This window comes from Vidua macroura, chromosome Z (assembly GCF_024509145.1).
Source record: "Vidua macroura isolate BioBank_ID:100142 chromosome Z, ASM2450914v1, whole genome shotgun sequence".
NCBI classification, from domain to species: Eukaryota; Metazoa; Chordata; class Aves; order Passeriformes; family Viduidae; genus Vidua; species Vidua macroura.
In genome coordinates, this window is record NC_071611.1 from 60779229 (window position 1) to 60785118 (window position 5890).

Sequence of the window (5890 nt, forward strand, 5' to 3'; positions counted from 1 at the left end):
CCTCTCTGTGAGGGAAGAGGGATTGAATTTCAGAAGGCAAGGTCTTACAGCAGATCCTGACTCAGACATGCTTTTACTGATTCAGCCTATCTTTCATTGGAAAGCTTTACATCATGGCCTTGGCAGACTCCTAGGCTTTCCCAGTGCAAGCTGCTGTTCTAACTTTAGCTTACCAAAAATAGCCATGCATAGATTTAGTGTACTTGGCTTGCTGGTGTTTACAGGCGTGAAGTTGTTTTCAGGATTGCTCTGGGCAGTCAGAGACTTACAGTTTGGTGACAAATGCGGAAAATACAGAATTTCTTTGTAGGCAGAGACATCCACTCGAGAGTCTGGTACTTTACAGACTCTAAGCATCCAACCCATTGCACTGGCCCCATCATCCACATGTGTGTTCCCAGCTCAGACCCAGCCTTTCTGGATGCTTGTGGTGATTTCCAAGCGGCTAATTGTTCCCCTTCCCACAACTCTTGTGGTACACTGGCTATTTGAGCAGACTTTCTTCAGAGAGAGGAGCAAAATTCTGGCTTCAAAATGTTGAGCAAAAAAACCCTCATCTGCTACATGAAGGGATGAACATCACGATATCTCTGTATAAATCTGCTGGCCTTTTTCAGGCCCTTTTCCTACAACTGGGAGGACAGAACCTCAGCTGCTGTCACAGCTGTCATACACTATAGCTCCTGGGCAAATGGAGATTCCTTTTGCTTCATGTATTGTGATATGAAGTGACTGACACATCCCAGTGCGGAGGATCCTTGGGTATGTAGCATGGAAAATTTTGAAAGGAGACCAGCAAGACACCTAAACCATGACCATTTTAATGCTCAGCTGCCAACACAGGCATCCCTGGCATGCTTCTTATCTGGGGGGCACAGAAAAGACCAGCATGGGCATCTTGGCCACCACATGGCTTCGTAAAGCAAGAGATCTAAAAGACAGTGTTCCTGCCAGCATCCAGGCTTGCAAGGTAGTCTGTAATTTTAGAAGTAACATACACCTGTTTTTTGACTGTAGAAGGCAGTTGGCAATAGTGATGAGCTCTCAATAAGGTTTACCTAAGACAGTTTATCTAAAACAAACTATAGCACAAGTTACATCAAGAGGTTAGCACATATTTTTGCTTGAGCTCACTACCAGCTGGCTTTGTTAACTCCCTAACACAGTTGCATGCTCTGCCTCCAAGCCCAGGGTGGGTGCAGCAATCATCTCCAATAAAAAGAAAGGACCTAAAAATCTGGTAGCTTTTAGCCCAATTTTTTTTCCAGGAAAATTATCTGGATATCATCTCAAGGTTCAGAAGACTGGTAAATGGAATTACTGCAAAATGTCACAAGATGTCATAGCTCTCTTTGCTGTGCTACTTGTGTTATTGGTTATAACCACCCCTATGGCAAAAACCTGCAGAGGAAGAAATTCCAAAGCACCATGGCTGTATCAATATAAGTGTACCTGCTCTTCATCCTTCTCCCCTCATAGGGAAGAACAGTGACAAGCATTTGCCTAAAACTCAGCTTGAATCTCAGCTGGAGCATGAGTCCTGCTGTGATAGCAGCAAGGATAGTGTCTCAGTCAGAGCTCACCCAAGGAATGCAAAGATGTTGAGCAGATTTGTGCCTGGGAAATAGTTTACTCTTGGTTATACGAAAGGAAGCTGAGCATGTAGTCTAGCAGGGAAGTTGAGTGCCTCATTTACTGACTGAAGTTTTCTTGAAATTTTGTTACCTAGAAACAATTAGGAGAAAGCTCATGTTCAGATAATTTCATTCCAGGTTTTTTGGTGCGTTTTTTGGTGGTTGTTTTTTTTTGTTTGTTTGTTTTTGGTGTTGTTTTGTTTTGTTTTGTTTTGGGGTTTTTTTATTATTATTAATTTACAGAAGACCTCACAGAAGGTTTGGGGAAGTTTAGGTTGTACATTAGGAAGAAATTCTTCACAGAAAGAGTGACTAGACGTTGGAATGGACTACTCAGGGAGGAAGTGGAGTCACCATAGATGGAAGTGTTTAAGAAAAGATGGGCATGGCACTTATGGCTATGGTCTGGTTGACACTGTGGTGATTGGTCATAGGTTGAACTTGATCACAGAGTTCTTTTCCAATCTAATTTATTCTGTGATTCATTTTCCAAGTGGAACAAAACACATATATCCTCCTGTATTACCATTTATCCCCATGCCCCTCCTGTTGCACACTGTTCTCCTAACAGCATGGTCTCTTAATTCATTATCTAATACCTTCCTTTGCTATTTTCCTTTCTTTTTACACATGTTGCTCATGAGACCTGTAAAGGAGAGGAGATCTGTGAAACCTACCAAAAGGCAGTTTCTTTTACTTAATTCAATGGATGGAAGGATGGAAGGTGCTTCCATCCAGCACAGGATGGAAGACTCTGTATGTGCATTTTTCTGTACCTAGACACACGCACATATGTATGTGTGTGCATATTTTGTTTATAGAACATTTTTTTTAAATGTAGCCCTAAATGCTGACAATGCAAAATCATCAGTCCTATGCAACTCTGGCAAGTTAGAAAGTGTAGGTTGGGCAGCCAGCACCAACCTTAATAACCAAAAATAACTGTCTGGGTATGAACCAAGAATTTTCTCATCAGTATGCAGCACAAGGGTGTAGGGCAAGGAAAACGAGGAGTGTGAGGATATAAAACAAACAGTAAAATGGAAAAATGTCATCCGTGCTCTCGCCTTCCCTTCTGCTTCTCACAGCCCACTCCAAGCAATGCAGTTGGGATATGTGACAGGCTATGCACAGAGCAGGGGTAGCATACATGCAGCTGAACACATCTGGTTAGCAGTTGCCTGGTTTTGCGTTGTGAGCCAGCCAACAACATCCACATTTCTAAGCCAGCCCTCTGCCATTGTTACAGAGCGGTTTATGACTTCACTTTTCCTTTGTAATAGGTTCATTCCTCTTCCCAACAGTACTGTTGTCACTCTCACCTTTGCATCCCTACAGCCTTCAACCACACATGCACACATAGAGTCAGACTCAGGGTGATTGAGAGGGAATTATTTGCATAGGAGAATTTGATGCAAATACCTTGTCTGAAATGTTACACACCTTCCCCTCTTAAGGTTGTTCCTGACAAAGTGGACCATATTTATTTAGGTGTGTAACAGTGGTTTGCAGGCCTGGTTTGGCATCAAAGGGGAAAACTGTGACTTCAGTACTTCCAGGTACAAGACGAGATGGATGTTGATGCTATTTTTTTGCTAAAGACATGGTAACATAAGGAAGTGCATAAAAGTAGATGAACTCCCTTTGTTAGATTAGCCTCACTCAGCTAGGAGCAGCCCTTCTGTCCTTTCCCTCTTCTCTATCATCCATGCCATCAAGAAAGTGGCTAGGGACAGTGTCCTGATCTTTGTTTAGTTATTTAATAGAGATGATGGTAAGGAAAAAAGTCATCCCACAGTCATCACCTGTTGCTGCTCTCAATTTAATTATCACTACTTTCCAATCCTCCTAAGAAACTGAGGCTTCAATGTAGCTGGAAGTTGCTGGCTATAGCACAAGGAAGCTCAGATAAAGAGAAGAAAATAGCCAAATGGGTAGACAGGTAAGGTGGTCCATGCAGAGGACAGAAAGAAAGATTGGAGAAGAAACTCTTTCTGGGCTCTGGGGATTACACTAGACAAAGAATAGGGACACAGCCAGGGAAATACAGCTGTGCACATGGAAGATATGATAGACTGGCAAAGTCAAATTGCTTCAGAAGCAAAATTAACACTGATTACTTGATGCAAGACATCACTCAAACCAATCAAATTGTTATTTTGGGAAATCATAAATTTGTATCCAGAGTCAGTTTGTCACTCATTAAAAGCTTATAAGAATTATTAGAAAATTAACTTAATAAGTAAAACTTAACTTCTTTTTCATTTAATAGCTCAAAATAAAAGATGATCTCATGTGGCTCTTACATGACCTCTGACCACATCACAGGCAATTAATTTTATTCTCATCCTTACTGCTAACATTGGTCTCAGTCTAATTATTTCTGGTGTAAACATAGCTGAAGTCTCCCTGCCACCATCTTTATCTGGATGAGGAGTATTCTATATACTACAATATGGAACCTCTATATCTCACTCTTTGCTTGCTTCCTGGGGCAGAGTAAAGCTGTGATGATCACAAAGTACACAGAAAAGAAGAAGAAAGGGGAATCCTTATGAATACTTATACAACAATAAAAGAGGTGTAATCCAGAGTAGACATGTGATTTCTCCGTATTACAGGGTGAATTATTTTGGTGGCTACATATAATAGATGGAAAATTGTTACATAGACCACTTTCATCAAGCTTTTACACTTACTTGAAAAGTTGATCATGCTGGAAAATGCCCTGTTGGAGGGACTTCAAAGGTCAGTTTGGTGGATTTTCTCTGTATACTGCATATCTGTACACTCAGCCTGGGAACCTAATTTTAAGGCATTACCAGGAAAGGCAGCATTAATAAGCTATGCAGAAGTAGGCCCAGTCATTATAAAATATCACTTAAAACATTTTTTGAATGGGGTTCCTAGGTGCATATCATTTCTTTGACTACACAAGGTCATATTTTTCCCACAAGTATATGCCTTTTTTTCTGAGTGAAATATTCCTCTCTTTCTAAGAATTACCCCTGTAAAGTTGGAATGGGTCTTTACATGGAAGAAATAAAGATTATCCTGTATCTTTAAATAATAAAACATATTGGAGAAAAAAAAATCTTCAGAAAACAAATAAAAAAAAAAAATAAAAGCCAAACCAACACTTTTTAGAAGGAAACCATTTCTAAGGGAAGTTACTGTAATATGAATGTAGCAATGAATTCACTTTACCTTTAAATTTTACTTTTCCTTACTTGGAGACACAGGCATTTGAAAAGCTGTTGAAATCTGTACTTCTTAAGCCTTCTTTTCAATAGAATAAGTACAAGAAATCCATGGGATACAAGTGTCCAACAGGTTAAGAGCAGTTTTATTTAATACATTGTCCTGCTTTGCTGAAAGGGAACGATGATCTCACCATTGGTGTAAAAATAGACCTTTTTGATTTGTTTTCAGCTCATCCACGCTTCACAGTGGAATTCTCTATTTCTTTCTCTCCATATCTAGGAAAATAATAGTAAATGCCACTATGACACATTTTCAGAATGTAACAACATGTTTTAGAAGCTGTCAGTACCTAATGAAGTAGTTCATCTCTATTTTATAAGCTGTGATTATCATGATCATTTTTACTGATACATATATGGATTTGACATCTGCAGCCTTTTAGCATTTTAAATAATCTGGTCAGCAAAATTGCTAGTATGTAGGTCAATTTAACCATTTCTTTCCAGATTTTCTGGTGGTTTTTTTAATTGTATGGTTTCTCTCATGGGTATGTGTTGCTGCTTTCCTGTAGGAAACAGAGCAGAGAAGACTTGGAAGATATTCAGCAAACCTAGTGACAAACTCAGGAACATCTTATTACTTACTATATTTCATCATGACAATGCATCATATAAGTAACACTGACAGAAAAGGTCTGACCCAAGAATTAAAGCAGAGACCAGAAGTATTGCTCATACTGCTATCAGGTTATAAAAATATTTGTTTAATTGTAACTCACATATATCTTGAGATGACAGGAGTGATAACAAGCTGCTGCTGAGCTGATGTGGGGAGGGGGACGGTGCAGGAGCTGCGTGGGCAAACACAGCTATGCAAGGCACACACACCTGGCTTGGACATGAAGGTACAAGCCACTACAAACCTAGATAATTACAGAATAACTTGGGTTGGAAGGGAACCCAGGCTCAAGGCTGGTCAGGTTATTTAGGCATATGTCCAAGGGTGTACTCTTATACATGCAGAGTAATGGCTTGCTCTTACTTCACTTGGTA

The 5890-nt window shown here is 39.9% G+C and overlaps 1 long non-coding RNA gene across 1 annotated transcript; it reads left to right on the forward strand.

Moving 5' to 3' along the window:
• The first annotated feature begins 2975 nt into the window (after positions 1-2975).
• LOC128822186 (uncharacterized) lies at positions 2976-5671 on the forward strand. The gene is made up of 4 exons (XR_008441385.1): positions 2976-3193; positions 3488-3576; positions 4256-4386; positions 5419-5671. It is a non-coding gene; the product is annotated as an uncharacterized LOC128822186 (long non-coding RNA).
• Positions 5672-5890: the final 219 nt, after the last annotated feature.